The sequence below is a fragment of the Nicotiana sylvestris genome, chromosome 5 (genome assembly GCF_000393655.2).
Source record: "Nicotiana sylvestris chromosome 5, ASM39365v2, whole genome shotgun sequence".
Classification (NCBI taxonomy): domain Eukaryota; kingdom Viridiplantae; phylum Streptophyta; class Magnoliopsida; order Solanales; family Solanaceae; genus Nicotiana; species Nicotiana sylvestris.
Window position 1 is genome coordinate 95320967 of NC_091061.1, and position 18085 is coordinate 95339051.

The following is an 18085-nucleotide window of genomic DNA, read 5'->3' on the forward strand; positions in this document are numbered from 1 at the left end:
GGTTAATATTTCAATAAGTTTGAAATAACACCCTTTAAGGCCCAAGGCCTTCGATAACAAGAGGATAGTTCGATTTCGATCAAACGACGACGGGTTACTATTTCGATAAAGTTCGAAATAACACCCTTTTAGGCGAAGGGCCTTCGCCAAAAATAGGAGAGTTCGACCTCGATCGAACGACGATGGGTTGCTATTTCGATAAGTTCAAAATAACACCTTTTAAGGACAAGGGCCTTCATTAAAAAGAGATGAGTTCGACCTCGATCGAACGGATATGGGTTACTATTTCGATAAAATTCGAAATAACACATTTAAGGGCAAGGGCCTTCGCCAACAAGAGAAGAGTTCGACCTCGGTTGAATGACGATGGGTTACTATTTCGATAAGTTCAAAATAACACCCTTTATGGCCAAGGGCCTTCGCCAAAAATAGAAGAGTTCGACCTCGATCGAACGATGACACTATTTTGATAAGTTCGAAATAACAACCTTTAAGGCCTAGGTCCTTCGCCAAAAAGAGAAGAGTTCGACCACGATCGAACCACGATGGGTTACTATTTCGATAAAGTTCGAAATATCACCCATTAAGGCCAAGGGCCTTCGCCAACAAGAGAAGAGTTCGACCTCGATCGAATGACGACACTATTTTGGTAAGTCCGAAATAACAACCTTTAAGGACAAGGGCCTTCACCAACAAAAGAAAAGTTCGACCTCGATCGAATGACTACAGGTTACTATTTCGATAAGTTCGAAATAACACCCTTTAAGGCCAAGGGCCTTCGCCAAAAAGAGAAGAGTTCAACCTCGATCAAATGATGATGGGTTACTATTTCAGTAAGTTCGAAATAACACCCTTTAAGGCCAAGGGCCTTCACCAAAAATAGAAGAGTTCGACCTCGATCGAACGATGACGGGTTACTATTTCGATAATTTTGAAATAACACCCTTTTAGGCCAAGGGACTTCACAATAAAGAGAAGAGTTTGACCTCGATCGAACGATGACGGGTTACTATTTCGATAAGTTCAAAATAACACCCTTTAAGGCCAAGGGCCTTCTCCACAAAGAGAAGAGTTCGACCTCGATCGAACAAGGATGGGTTACTATTTAGATAAGTTTGAAATAACACCCTTAAAGGCCAAGGGCCTTCGCCAACAAGAGAAGATTTTGACCTCAATCGCATGACGACGGGTAAATAGTTTGATAAGTTCAAAATAAAACCCTTTAATGACAAGGGCCTTCCTCAAAAAGAAAAGTGTTTGACCTCGATCAAACGATGACGAGTTACTATTTCGATAATTTCGAAATAAAACCCTTTTAGGCCAAGGGCCTTCGCCAAAAATAGAAGAGTTTGACCTCGATCGAACGATGATGGGTTACTATTTCGATAAGTTCGAAATAATACCCTTTAAGGCCAAGGGCCTTCTCCAAAAAGAGAAGAGTTCGACCTCGATCGAACAAGGATGGGTTACTATTTCGATATGTTTGAAGTAATACCCTTTAAGACCAAGGGCCTTCGTCAAAAAGAAAGAAGTTCGACCACGATCGAACGAAGACGGGTTACTATTTCGATAAGTGCGAAATAACACCCTTTAAGTCCAAGTGCCATCGTCAAAAGGAGAAGAGTTCGACCTCAATCAAACGACAACGGGTTACTATTTTGATAAAGTTCAAAATAACACACTTTAAGGCCAAGGGCCTTCACTAACAAGCTCGATCTTGATCGAATGACGACAGGTTACTATTTTGATAAGTTTGAAATAACATCCTTTAAGGACAAGGTCCTTCGCCAAAAAAAGAAGATTTAGACCTCGATGGAACGACGATGGGTTACTATTTCGATAAAGTTCGAAATAACACACTTAATGGCCAAGGTCCTTCGCTAACAAGAGGAGAGTTCGATTTTGAACAAACGACGATGGGTTACTATTTTGATAAGATGGAAATAACAACCATTAAGGCCAAGGGCCTTCGCCAAAAAGGGAAGAGTTAGACCTCGATCGAACGATGACGGGTTACTATTTCGATAAAGTTTCAAATAACACACTTTAAGGCCAAAGGCCTTCTCTAACAAGAGGAGAGTTGCATTTCGATCAAACGACGACGAGTTATTATTTCGATAAGTTTGAAATAACACTCTTTTAGGCCAAAGGCCTTCGCCAAAAAGAGAAGAGTTCGACCTCGATCGAAAGACGATGGGTTACTATTTCAATAAGTTTGAAATAAAACCCTTTTAGGCCAAGGGCCTTCGCCAAAAATAGGAGAGTTCGACCTCGATCGAACGACGATGGGTTGCTATTTCGATAAGATCAAAATAACACCTTTTAAGGACAAGGGCCTTCATTAAAAAGAGATGAGTTCGACCTCGATCGAACGATTATGGGTTACTATTTCGATAAAGTTTGAAATAACACACTTTAAGGGCAAGGGCCTTCGCTAACAAGAGGAGAGTTTGATTTCGATCAAACGACGACGGGTTATTATTTCTATAAGTTTGAATCACAACCTTTTAGGCCAATGGCCTTCCCCAAAAATAGAAGAGTTCGACCTCGATCGAACGATGATGGGTTACTATTTCAATAAAGTTCGAAATAACACACTTTAATGGCAAAGGCGTTCGCCAACAAGAAAAGAGTTTGACCTCGGTCGAATGACGACGGGTTACTATTTCGATAAGTTTGAAATAAAACACTTTAACGACAAGGGCCTTCGCTAACAAGAGGAGAGTTCGATTTCGATCACACGATGACGGGTTACTATTTCGATAAGTTTGAAATAACACCCTTTTAGGCCAAGGGCCTTCGCCAAAAAGAGAAGAGTTTGACCTCGATCGAACGATGACGGGTTACTATTTCGATAAGTTCGAAATAACACCCTTTAAGGCCAAGGGCCTTCTCTACAAAGAGAAGAGTTCGACCTCGATCGAACAAGGATGGGTTACTATTTCGATAAGTTTGAAATAACACCCTTAACGGACAAGGGCCTTTGCCAACAAGAGAAGAATTTGACCTCGATCGAATGACGACGGGTAAATATTTTGATAAGTTCAAAATAAAACCCTTTAATGACAAGGGTCTTCGCCAAAAAGAGAAGTGTTCGACCTCGATCAAACGATGACGGGTTAATATTTCGATAATTTCGAAATAACACCCTTTTAGGCCAAGGGCCTTCGCCAAAAATAGAAGAGTTTGACCTCGATCGAATGATGATGGGTTACTATTTCGATAAGTTCGAAATAACACCCTTTAAGGCCAAGGGCCTTCTCGACAAAGAGAAGAGTTCGACCTCGATCGAACAAGGATGGGTTACTATTTCGATAAATTTGAAATAACACCCTTAACGGACAAGGGCCTTTGCCAACAAGAGAAGAATTTGACCTCGATCGAATGACGACGGGTAAATATTTTGATAAGTTCAAAATAAAACCCTTTAATGACAAGGGTCTTCGCCAAAAAGAGAAGTGTTTGACCTCGATCAAACGATGAAGGGATAATATTTCGATAATTTCGAAATAACACCCTTTTAGGCCAAGGGCCTTCGCCAAAAATAGAAGAGTTTGACCTCGATCGAATGATGATGGGTTACTATTTCGATAAGTTCGAAATAAAACCCTTTAAGGCCAAGGGCCTTCTCCAAAAAGAGAAGAGTTCGACCTCGATCGAACAAGGATAGGTTACTATTTCGATATGTTTGAAGTAACACCCTTTGAGACCAAGGGCCTTCGTCAAAAAGAAAGGAGTTCGACAACGATCGAACGATGACAGGTTACTATTTCGATAAGTGCAAAATAGCACCCTTTAAGTCTAAGGGCCATCGTCAAAAGGAGAAGAGTTCGACCTTAATCAAACGACAACAGGTTACTATTTCGATAAAGTTCAAAATAACACACTTTAAGGCCAAGGGCCTTCACTAACAAGCTCGATCTCGATCGAATGACGACAGGTTACTATTTTGATAAGTTTGAAATAACATCCTTTAAGGACAAGGTCCTTCGCCAAAAAAAAGAAGATTTAGACCTCGATCGAACGACGATGTGTTGCTATTTTGATAAAGTTCGAAATAACACACTTAATGGCCAAGGTCCTTCGCAAACAAGAGGAGAGTTCGATTTTGAACAAACGACGATGGGTTACTATTTCGATAAGTTTGAAATAACACCCATTAAGGCCAAGGGCCTTCGCCAAAAAGAGAAGAGTTAGACCTCGATCGAACGATGACGAGTTACTATTTCGATAAAGTTTGAAATAACACACATTAAGGCCAAAGGCCTTCTCTAACAAGAGGAGAGTTCGGTTTCGATCAAACGACGACGAGTTATTATTTCGATAAGTTTGAAATAACACCCTTTTAGGCTAAAGGCCTTCGCCAAAAAGAGAAGTGTTTGACCTCGATCGAAAGACGATGGGTTACTATTTCAATAAGTTCGAAATAACACCCTTTAACGCCAAAGGCCTTCGCTAACAAGAGGAGAGTTCGATTTCGATCAAACGACGACGGGTTACTATTTCGATAAAGTTCGAAATAACACCCTTTTAGGCCAAGGGCCTTCGCCAAAAATAGGAGAGTTCGACCTCGATCAAACGACGATGGGTTGCTATTTCGATAAGTTCAAAATAACACCTTTTAAGGACAAGGGCCTTCATTAAAAAGAGATGAGTTCGACCTCGATCGTACGATTATGGGTTACTATTTCGATAAAATTCGAAATAACACATTTAAGGTCAAGGGCCTTCGCCAAAAAGAGAAGAGTTCGACCTCGGTTGAATGACGATGGGTTACTATTTCGATAAGTTCAAAATAACACCCTTTATGGCCAAGGGCCTTCGCCAAAAATAGAAGAGTTCGACCTCGATCGAACGACGACACTATTTTGATAAGTTCGAAATAACAACCTTTAAGGCCTAGGGCCTTCGCCAAAAAGAGAAGAGTTCGACCACGATCGAACCACGATGGGTTACTATTTCGATAAGTTCGAAATAACACCCTTTAAGGCCAAGGGCCTTCTCCAAAAAGAGAAGAGTTCGACCTCGATCGAACAAGGATAGGTTACTATTTCGATATGTTTGAAGTACCACCATTTAAGACCAAGGGCCTTCGTCAAAAAGAAAGGAGTTCGACCACGATCAAACGATGACGGGTTACTATTTCGATAAGTGCGAAATAGCACCCTTTAAGTCTAAGGGCCATCGTCAAAAGGAGAAGAGTTCAACCTCAATCAAACGACAACAGGTTACTATTTCGATAAAGTTCAAAATAACACACTTTAAGCCCAAGGGCCTTCACTAACAAGCTCGATCTCAATCGAATGACGACAGATTACTATTTCGATAAGTTTGAAATAACATCCTTTAAGGCCAAGTTACTTCGCCAAAAAAAATAAGATTTAGACTTCGATCGAACGATGCTGGGTTACTATTTCGATAAAGTTCAAAATAACACACTTAATGGCCAACGGCCTTCGCTAAAAAGAGGAGAGTTCGATTTTGATCAAACGACGATGGGTTACTATTTCGATAAGTTTAAAATCAAACCCATTAAGGCCAAGGGCCTTCGCCAAAAAGAGAAGTGTTAGACCTCGATCGAACGATGACGAGTTACTATTTCGATAAAGTTTGAAATAACACACATTAAGGCCAAAGGCCTTCTCTAACAAAAGGAGAGTTCGATTTCGATCAAACGACGACGAGTTATTATTTCGATAAGTTTGAAATAACACCCTTTTAGGCTAAAGGCCTTCGCCAAAAGAGAAGTGTTCGACCTCGATCGAAAGACGATGGGTTACTATTTCAATAAGTTTGAAATAACGCCCTTTAAGGCCCAAGGCCTTCGATAACAAGAGGATAGTTCGATTTCGATCAAACGACGACGGGTTACTATTTCGATAAAGTTCGAAATAACACCCTTTTAGGCCAAGGGCCTTCGCCAAAAATAGGAGAGTTCGACCTCGATCGAACGACGATGGGTTGCTATTTCGATAAGTTCAAAATAACACCTTTTAAGGACAAGGGCCTTCATTAAAAAGAGATGAGTTCGACCTCGATCGAACGAATATGGGTTACTATTTCGATAAAATTCGAAATAACACATTTAAGGGCAAGGGCCTTCGCCAACAAGAGAAGAGTTCGACCTCGGTTGAATGACGATGGGTTACTATTTCGATAAGTTCAAAATAACACCCTTTATGGCCAAGGGCCTTCGCCAAAAATAGAAGAGTTCGACCTCGATCGAACGACGACACTATTTTGATAAGTTCGAAATAACAACCTTTAAGGCCTAGGTCCTTCGCCAAAAAGAGAAGTGTTCGACCACGATCGAACCACGATGGGTTACTATTTCTATAAAGTTCGAAATATCACCCATTAAGGCCAAGGGCCTTCGCCAACAAGAGAAGAGTTCGACCTCGATCGAATGACGACACTATTTTGATAAGTCCGAAATAACAACCTTTAAGGACAAGGGCCTTCACCAACAAAAGAAGAGTTCGACCTCGATCGAATGACTACAGGTTACTATTTCGATAAGTTCGAAATAACACCCTTTAAGGCCAAGGGCCTTCGCCAAAAAGAGAAGAGTTCAACCTCGATCAAATGATGATGGGTTACTATTTCAGTAAGTTCGAAATAACACCCTTTAAGGCCATGGGCCTTCACCAAAAATAGAAGAGTTCGACCTCGATCGAACGATGACGGGTTACTATTTCGATAATTTTGAAATAACACCCTTTTAGGCCAAGGGCCTTCACAATAAAGAAAAGAGTTTGACCTCGATCGAACGATGACGGGTTACTATTTCGATAAGTTCGAAATAACACCCTTTAAGGCCAAGGGCCTTCTCCACAAAGAGAAGAGTTCGACCTCGATCGAACAAGGATGGGTTACTATTTAGATAAGTTTGAAATAACACCCTTAAAGGCCAAGGGCCTTCGCCAACAAGAGAAGATTTTGACCTCAATCGCATGACGACGGGTAAATAGTTTGATAAGTTCAAAATAAAACCCTTTAATGACAAGGGCCTTCCTCAAAAAGAAAAGTGTTTGACCTCGATCAAACGATGACGAGTTACTATTTTGATAATTTTGAAATAATACCCTTTTAGGCCAAGGGCCTTCGCCAAAAATAGAAGAGTTTGACCTCGATCGAAGATGATGGGTTACTATTTCGATAAGTTCGAAATAACACCCTTTAAGGCCAAGGGCCTTCTCCAAAAAGAGAAGAGTTCGACCTCGATCGAACAAGGATGGGTTACTATTTTGATATGTTTGAAGTAATACCCTTTAAGACCAAGGGCCTTCGTCAAAAAGAAAGAAGTTCGACCACGATCGAACGAAGATGGGTTACTATTACGATAAGTGTGAAATAACACCCTTTAAGTCCAAGTGCCATCGTCAAAAGGAGAAGAGTTCGACCTCAATCAAACGACAACGGGTTACTATTTTGATAAAGTTCAAAATAACACACTTTAAGGCCAAGGGCCTTCACTAACAAGCTCGATCTCGATCGAATGACGATAGGTTACTATTTTGATAAGTTTGAAATAACATCCTTTAAGGACAAGGTCCTTCGCCAAAAAAAGAAGATTTAGACCTCGATCGAACGACGATGGGTTACTATTTCGATAAAGTTCGAAATAACACACTTAATGGCCAAGGTCCTTCGCTAACAAGAGGAGAGTTCGATTTTGAACAAACGACGATGGGTTACTATTTCGATAAGATGGAAATAACAACCATTAAGGCCAAGGGCCTTCGCCAAAAAGGGAAGAGTTAGACCTCGATCGAACGATGACGGGTTACTATTTCGATAAAGTTTGAAATAACACACTTTAAGGCCAAAGGCCTTCTCTAACAAGAGGAGAGTTTCATTTCGATCAAACGACGACGAGTTATTATTTCGATAAGTTTGAAATAACACTCTTTTAGGCCAAAGGCCTTCGCCAAAAAGAGAAGAGTTCGACCTCGATCGAAAGACGATGGGTTACTGTTTCAATAAGTTTGAAATAAAACCCTTTTAGGCCAAGGGCCTTCGCCGAAAATAGGAGAGTTCGACCTCGATCGAACGACGATGGGTTGCTATTTCGATAAGATCAAAATAATACCTTTTAAGGACAAGGGCCTTCATTAAAAATAGATGAGTTCGACCTCGATCGAACGATTATGGGTTACTATTTCGATAAAGTTTGAAATAACACACTTTAAGGGCAAGGGCCTTCGCCAACAAGAGAAGAGTTCGACCTCGGTCGAATGACGATGGGTTACTATTTCGATAAGTTCGAAATGACACCCTTTATGGGCAAGGTCCTTCGCCAAAAATAGAAGAGTTCGACCTCGATCGAACGACGACACTATTTTGATAAGTTCGAAATAACAACCTTTAAGGCCTAGGGCCTTCGCCAAAAAGATAAGAGTTCGACCACGATCGAACCACGATGGGTTACTATTTCGATAAAGTTAGAAATATCACCCATTAAGGCCAAGGGCCTTCGCCAACAAGAGCAGAGTTCGACCTCGATCGAACGACGACACCATTTTGATTAGTCCAAAATAACAACCTTTAAGGACAAGGGCCTTCGCCAACAAAAGAAGAGTTCGACCTCGATCGAATGACTACAGGTTACTATTTCGATAATTTCGAAATAACACCCTTTAAGGCCAAGGGCCTTCGCCAAAAAGAGAAGAGTTCGACCTCGATCGAACGATGATGGGTTACTATTTCGATAAAGTTCGAAATAACACACTTTAAGGGAAATGGCCTTCTCCAACAAGAGTATAGTTCGACCTCGATCGAACGACGATAGGTTACTATTTCAATAAGTTCGAAATAACACACTTTAAGGCCAAGGGCCTTCGTCAAAAAGAAAAGAGTTCGACCTCGATCGAACGATGACACTATTTTATAAGTTCAAAGTAACAAACTTTAAGGCCTAGGGCCTTCGCCAAAAAGAGAAGAGTTCGACCACGATCGAACCACGATGGGTTACTATTTCGATAATGTTTTAAATAACACCCTTTAAGACCAAGGGCCTTCGCTAACGAGAGAAGAGATCAACCTCGATCGAACGACGACGGGTTACTATTTCGATAAGTTCGAAACAACACCCTTTACGGCCAAGGGCCTTCGCCAATAAGAGAAGCGTTTGACCTCGATTGAACGACGACGGGTTACTATTTCGATAAGTTTGAAATAACGCCCTTTAAGGCCAAGGGCCTTCGCTAAAAAGAGGAGAGTTCGATTTCGATCAAACAATGATGGGTTACTATTTCGATAAAGTTCGAAATAACACACTTTAATGCCACGGGCCTTTGCTAACAAGATGAGAGTTCGATTTCGATCAAACGACGACAGGTTACTATTTTGATAAGTTTGAAATAACACCCTTTAAGGACAAGGGCCTTTGCCAAAAAGAGAAGAGTCCGACCACGATCGAACGACGATGGGTTACTATTTCGATAAGTTCGAAATAACACCCTTTAAGGCCTTGGGCCTTCGCCAAAAAGAGAAGAGTTTGACCTCGATCGAACAAGGATGGGTTACTATTTTGATATGTTTGAAGTAATACCCTTTAAGACCAAGGGCCTTCGTCAAAAAGAAAGAAGTTCGACCACGATCGAACGAAGATGGGTTACTATTTCGATAAGTGTTAAATAATACCCTTTAAGTCCAAGTGCCATCGTCAAAAGGAGAAGAGTTCGACCTCAATCAAACGACAACGGGTTACTATTTTGATAAAGTTCAAAATAACACACTTTAAGGCCAAGGGCCTTCACTAACAAGCTCGATCTCGATCGAATGACGACAGGTTACTATTTTGATAAGTTTGAAATAACATCCTTTAAGGACAAGGTCCTTCGCCAAAAAAAGAAGATTTAGACCTCGATCGAACGACGATGGGTTACTATTTCGATAAAGTTCGAAATAACACACTTAATGGCCAAGGTCCTTCGCTAACAAGAGGAGAGTTCGATTTTGAACAAACGACGATGGGTTACTATTTCGATAAGATGGAAATAACAACCATTAAGGCCAAGGGCCTTCGCCAAAAAGGGAAGAGTTAGACCTCGATCGAACAATGACGGGTTACTATTTCGATAAAGTTTGAAATAACACACTTTAAGGCCAAAGGCCTTCTCTAACAAGAGGAGAGTTTCATTTCGATCAAACGACGACGAGTTATTATTTCGATAAGTTTGAAATAACACTCTTTTAGGCCAAAGGCCTTCGCCAAAAAGAGAAGAGTTCGACCTCGATCGAAAGACGATGGGTTACTATTTCAATAAGTTTGAAATAAAACCCTTTTAGGCCAAGGGCCTTCGCCGAAAATAGGAGAGTTCGACCTCGATCGAACGACGATGGGTTGCTATTTCGATAAGATCAAAATAATACCTTTTAAGGACAAGGGCCTTCATTAAAAATAGATGAGTTCGACCTCGATCGAACGATTATGGGTTACTATTTCGATAAAGTTTGAAATAACACACTTTAAGGGCAAGGGCCTTCGCCAACAAGAGAAGATTTCGACCTCGGTCGAATGACGATGGGTTACTATTTCGATAAGTTCGAAATGACACCCTTTATGGGCAAGGTCCTTCGCCAAAAATAGAAGAGTTCGACCTCGATCGAACGACGACACTATTTTGATAAGTTCGAAATAACAACCTTTAAGGCCTAGGGCCTTCGCCAAAAAGATAAGAGTTCGACCACGATCGAACTACGATGGGTTACTATTTCGATAAAGTTCGAAATATCACCCATTAAGGCCAAGGGCCTTTGCCAACAAGAGCAGAGTTCGACCTCGATCGAACGACGACACCATTTTGATTAGTCCAAAATAACAACCTTTAAGGACAAGGGCCTTCGCCAACAAAAGAAGAGTTCGACCTCGATCGAATGACTACAGGTTACTATTTCGATAATTTCGAAATAACACCCTTTAAGGCCAAGGGCCTTCGCCAAAAAGAGAAGAGTTCGACCTCGATCGAACGATGATGGGTTACTATTTCGATAAAGTTCGAAATAACACACTTTAAGGGAAATGGCCTTCTCCAACAAGAGTATAGTTCGACCTCGATCGAACGACGATAGGTTACTATTTCAATAAGTTCGAAATAACACACTTTAAGGCCAAGGGCCTTCGCCAAAAAGAAAAGAGTTCGACCTCGATCGAACGATGACACTATTTTATAAGTTCAAAGTAACAAACTTTAAGGCCTAGGGCCTTCGCCAAAAAGAGAAGAGTTCGACCACGATCGAACCACGATGGGTTACTATTTCGATAATGTTTTAAATAACACCCTTTAAGACCAAGGGCCTTTGCTAACGAGAGAAGAGATCAACCTCGATCGAACGACGACGGGTTACTATTTCGATAAGTTCGAAACAACACCCTTTACGGCCAAGGGCCTTCGCCAATAAGAGAAGCGTTTGACCTCGATTGAACGACGACGGGTTACTATTTCGATAAGTTTGAAATAATGCCCTTTAAGGCCAAGGGCCTTCGCTAAAAAGAGGAGAGTTCGATTTCGATCAAACAATGATGGGTTACTATTTCGATAAAGTTCGAAATAACACACTTTAATGCCACGGGCCTTTGCTAACAAGAGGAGAGTTCGATTTCGATCAAACGACGACAGGTTACTATTTTGATAAGTTTGAAATAACACCCTTTAAGGACAAGGGCCTTTGCCAAAAAGAGAAGAGTTCGACCACGATCGAACGACGATGGGTTACTATTTCGATAAGTTCGAAATAACACCCTTTAAGGCCTTGGGCCTTCGCCAAAAAGAGAAGAGTTTGACCTCGCTCGAACGACAACGGGTTACTATTTCGATAAAGTTTGAAATAACACACTTTAAGGACAAGGGCCTTCACTAACAAAAGGAGAGTTCGATTTCGATCAAACGACGACGGGTTATTATATCGATAAGTTTGAAACAACACCCTTTTAGGCCAAGGGCGTTCGCCAAAAATAGAAGAGTTCGACCTCGATCGAACGACGATGGGTTGCTATTTCGATTAGTTCGAAATAACAACCTTTAAGGACAATGGTCTTCACCAAAAAGAGAAGAGTTCGACCTCGATTGAACGATGATAGGTTACTATTTCGATAAAATTCGAAATAACACACTTTAAGGGAAAGGGCCTTCTCCAACAGGAGAAGAGTTCGACCTCGATCGAATGACGACGGGTTACTATTTGGATAAGTTCGAAATAACTACCTTTAAGACCAAAGGCCTTCGCCAAAAAGAGAAGAGTTCGACCTAGATCGAACGATGACACTATTTTGATAAGTTCAAAATAACACCCTTTAAGGCCTAGGGCCTTCGCCAAAAAGAGAAGAGTTCGACCACGATCATACCACGATGGGTTAGTATTTCGATAATGTTTGAAATAACACCCTTTAAGGCCAAGGGCCTTCGCCAACAAGAGAATAGTTCGACCTCGATCGAATGACTACAGGTTACTATTTTGATAAGTTCGAAATAACACCCTTTAAGGCCAAGGGACTTCGCCAAAAAGAGAAAAGTTCGACCTCGATTAAATGATGGCGGGTTACTATTTCGATAAGTTTGAAATAACACCCTTTAAGGCTAAGGGCCTTAGCCAACAAAAGGAGAGTTCAATTTCGATCAAGCGACGATGGGTTGTTATTTCGATAAGTTTGAAAAAACACCCTTTTAGGCCAAAGGACTTCGCCAAAAATAGAAGAGTTCAACCTCGATCGAACGACGATGGGTTGCTATTTCGATTAGTTCGAAATAACAACCTTTAAGGACAATGGTCTTCACCAAAAAGAGAAGAGTTCGACCTCGATTGAACGATGATAGGTTACTATTTCGATAAAATTCGAAATAACACACTTTAAGGGAAAGGGCCTTCTCCAACAGGAGAAGAGTTCGACCTCGGTCGAATGACGACGGGTTGCTATTTGGATAAGTTCGAAATAACACCCTTTAAGACCAAAGGCCTTCGCCAAAAAGAAAACAGTTCGACCTCGCTCGAACGACAACGGGTTACTATTTCGATAAAGTTTGAAATAACACACTTTAAGGACAAGGGCCTTCACTAACAAAAGGAGAGTTCGATTTCGATCAAACGACGACGGGTTATTATATCGATAAGTTTGAAACAACACCCTTTTAGGCCAAGGGCGTTCGCCAAAAATAGAAGAGTTCGACCTCGATCGAACGACGATGGGTTGCTATTTCGATTAGTTCGAAATAACAACCTTTAAGGACAATGGTCTTCACCAAAAAGAGAAGAGTTCGACCTCGATTGAACGATGATAGGTTACTATTTCGATAAAATTCGAAATAACACACTTTACGGGAAAGGGCCTTCTCCAACAGGAGAAGAGTTCGACCTCGGTCGAATGACGACGGGTTACTATTTGGATAAGTTCGAAATAACTACCTTTAAGACCAAAGGCCTTCGCCAAAAAGAGAAGAGTTCGACCTAGATCGAACGATGACACTATTTTGATAAGTTCAAAATAACACCCTTTAAGGCCTAGGGCCTTCGCCAAAAAGAGAAGAGTTCGACCACGATCATACCACGATGGGTTACTATTTCGATAATGTTTGAAATAACACCCTTTAAGGCCAAGGGCCTTCGCCAACAAGAGAATAGTTCGACCTCGATCGAACGACTACAGGTTACTATTTCGATAAGTTCGAAATAACACCCTTTAAGGCCAAGGGACTTCGCCAAAAAGAGAAAAGTTCGACCTCGATTAAACGATGGCAGGTTACTATTTCGATAAGTTTGAAATAACACCCTTTAAGGCTAAGGGCCTTAGCCAACAAGAGAAGAGTTTGACCTCGATCGAACGAGGATGGGTAAATATTTTTGTAAGTTCAAAATAAAACACTTTAAGGGCAAGGGCCTTCCCCAAAAAGAGAATAGTTCAACCTCGATCGAACGATGACGGGTTACTATTTCGATATGTTCGAAATAACACCCGTTTAGGCCAAGGTACTTCGCCAAAAAGAGAAGAGTTCGACCTCGACCGAACAAGGATGGGTTAATATTTCGATAAGTTCGAAGTAACACCCTTTAAGACCAAGGGCCTTCGTAAAAAAAAGGAGTTCGACCACGATCGAACAACGACGGGTTACTATTTAGATAAGTGCGAAATAACACCCTATAAGGCCAAGGGCCATTGCCAAAAAGAGAAGAGTTCGACCTCGATCGAACGACAACGGTTTACTATTTTGATAAAGTTCAAAATAACACACTTTAAGGCCAAGGGCCTTCACTAACAAGAGGGGATCTCGATCTCGATAGAATGACGACAGGTTACTATTTTTATAAGTTTGAAATAACATCCTTTAAGGACAAGGGCCTTCGCCAAAAAAAGAAGAGTTAGACCTCGATCGAATGATGATGAGTTACTATTTCGATAAAGTTCGAAATAACACACTTTAACTCCAAGGTCCTTCGCTAACAAGGGGAGAGTTCGATTTTGGTCAAACGATGATGGGTTACTATTTCATTAAGTTTGAAATAACACCCTTTAAGGCCAAGGGCCTTCGCCAAAAAGAGAAGAGCTCGACCTCGATCGAACGACGACAGGTTACTATTTCGATAAAGTTTGAAATAACACACTTTAAGGACAAAGGCCTTCACTAACAAAAGGAGAGTTCAATTTCGATCAAGCGACGACGGGTTGTTATTTCGATAAGTTTGAAAAAACACCCTTTTAGGCCAAAGGACTTCGCCAAAAATAGAAGAGTTCGACCTCAATCGAACGACGATGGGTTGCTATTTCGATTAGTTCGAAATAACAACCTTTAAGGACAATGGTCTTCACCAAAAAGAGAAGAGTTCGACCTCGATTGAACGATGATAGGTTACTATTTCGATAAAATTCGAAATAACACACTTTAAGGGAAAGGGCCTTCTCCAACAGGAGAAGAGTTCGACCTCGATCGAATGACGACGGGTTACTATTTGGATAAGTTCGAAATAACTACCTTTAAGACCAAAGGCCTTCGCCAAAAAGAGAAGAGTTCGACCTAGATCGAACGATGACACTATTTTGATAAGTTCAAAATAACACCCTTTAAGGCCTAGGGCCTTCGCCAAAAAGAGAAGAGTTCGACCACGATCATACCACGATGGGTTACTATTTCGATAATGTTTGAAATAACACCCTTTAAGGCCAAGGGCCTTCGCCAACAAGAGAATAGTTCGACCTCGATCGAACGACTACAGGTTACTATTTCGATAAGTTCGAAATAACACCCTTTAAGGCCAAGGGACTTCGCCAAAAAGAGAAAAGTTCGACCTCGATTAAACGATGGCAGGTTACTATTTCGATAAGTTTGAAATAACACCCTTTAAGGCTAAGGGCCTTAGCCAACAAGAGAAGAGTTTTACCTCGATCGAACGAGGATGGGTAAATATTTTTGTAAGTTCAAAATAAAACACTTTAAGGGCAAGGGCCTTCCCCAAAAAGAGAATAGTTCAACCTCGATCGAACGATGACGGGTTACTATTTCGATATGTTCGAAATAACACCCGTTTAGGCCAAGGTACTTCGCCAAAAAGAGAAGAGTTCGACCTCGACCGAACAAGGATGGGTTAATATTTCGATAAGTTCGAAGTAACACCCTTTAAGACCAAGGGCCTTCGTAAAAAAAAGGAGTTCGACCACGATCGAACAACGACGGGTTACTATTTAGATAAGTGCGAAATAACACCCTATAAGGCCAAGGGCCATTGCCAAAAAGAGAAGAGTTCGACCTCGATCGAACGACAACGGTTTACTATTTTGATAAAGTTCAAAATAACACACTTTAAGGCCAAGGGCCTTCACTAACAAGAGGGGATCTCGATCTCGATAGAATGACGACAGGTTACTATTTTTATAAGTTTGAAATAACATCCTTTAAGGACAAGGGCCTTCGCCAAAAAAAGAAGAGTTAGACCTCGATCGAACGATGATGAGTTACTATTTCGATAAAGTTCGAAATAACACACTTTAACTCCAAGGTCCTTCGCTAACAAGGGGAGAGTTCGATTTTGGTCAAACGATGATGGGTTACTATTTCATTAAGTTTGAAATAACACCCTTTAAGGCCAAGGGCCTTCGCCAAAAAGAGAAGAGCTCGACCTCGATCGAACGACGACAGGTTACTATTTCGATAAAGTTTGAAATAACACACTTTAAGGACAAAGGCCTTCACTAACAAAAGGAGAGTTCAATTTTGATCAAGCGACGACGGGTTGTTATTTCGATAAGTTTGAAAAAACACCCTTTTAGGCCAAAGGACTTCGCCAAAAATAGAAGAGTTCGACCTCAATCGAACGACGATGGGTTGCTATTTCGATTAGTTCGAAATAACAACCTTTAAGGACAATGGTCTTCACCAAAAGAGAAGAGTTCGACCTCGATTGAACGATGATAGGTTACTATTTCGATAAAATTCGAAATAACACACTTTAAGGGAAAGGGCCTTCTCCAACAGGAGAAGAGTTCGACCTCGATCGAATGACGACGGGTTACTATTTGGATAAGTTCGAAATAACTACCTTTAAGACCAAAGGCCTTCGCCAAAAAGAGAAGAGTTCGACCTAGATCGAACGATGACACTATTTTGATAAGTTCAAAATAACACCCTTTAAGGCCTAGGGCCTTCGCCAAAAAGAGAAGAGTTCGACCACGATCATACCACGATGGGTTACTATTTCGATAATGTTTGAAATAACACCCTTTAAGGCCAAGGGCCTTCGCCAACAAGAGAATAGTTCGACCTCGATCGAACGACTACAGGTTACTATTTCGATAAGTTCGAAATAACACCCTTTAAGGCCAAGGGACTTCGCCAAAAAGAGAAAAGTTCGACCTCGATTAAACGATGGCAGGTTACTATTTCGATAAGTTTGAAATAACACCCTTTAAGGCTAAGGGCCTTAGCCAACAAGAGAAGAGTTTTACCTCGATCGAACGAGGATGGGTAAATATTTTTGTAAGTTCAAAATAAAACACTTTAAGGGCAAGGGCCTTCCCCAAAAAGAGAATAGTTCAACCTCGATCGAACGATGACGGGTTACTATTTCGATATGTTCGAAATAACACCCGTTTAGGCCAAGGTACTTCGCCAAAAAGAGAAGAGTTCGACCTCGACCGAACAAGGATGGGTTAATATTTCGATAAGTTCGAAGTAACACCCTTTAAGACCAAGGGCCTTCGTAAAAAAAAGGAGTTCGACCACGATCGAACAACGACGGGTTACTATTTAGATAAGTGCGAAATAACACCCTATAAGGCCAAGGGCCATTGCCAAAAAGAGAAGAGTTCGACCTCGATCGAACGACAACGGTTTACTATTTTGATAAAGTTCAAAATAACACACTTTAAGGCCAAGGGCCTTCACTAACAAGAGGGGATCTCGATCTCGATAGAATGACGACAGGTTACTATTTTTATAAGTTTGAAATAACATCCTTTAAGGACAAGGGCCTTCGCCAAAAAAAGAAGAGTTAGACCTCGATCGAACGATGATGAGTTACTATTTCGATAAAGTTCGAAATAACACACTTTAACTCCAAGGTCCTTCGCTAACAAGGGGAGAGTTCGATTTTGGTCAAACGATGATGGGTTACTATTTCATTAAGTTTGAAATAACACCCTTTAAGGCCAAGGGCCTTCGCCAAAAAGAGAAGAGCTCGACCTCGATCGAACGACGACAGGTTACTATTTCGATAAAGTTTGAAATAACACACTTTAAGGACAAAGGCCTTCACTAACAAAAGGAGAGTTCAATTTCGATCAAGCGACGACGGGTTGTTATTTCGATAAGTTTGAAAAAACACCCTTTTAGGCCAAAGGACTTCGCCAAAAATAGAAGAGTTCGACCTCAATCGAACGACGATGGGTTGCTATTTCGATTAGTTCGAAATAACAACCTTTAAGGACAATGGTCTTCACCAAAAGAGAAGAGTTCGACCTCGATTGAACGATGATAGGTTACTATTTCGATAAAATTCGAAATAACACATTTAAGGGAAAGGGCCTTCTCCAACAGGAGAAGAGTTCGACCTCGATCGAATGACGACGGGTTACTATTTGGATAAGTTCGAAATAACT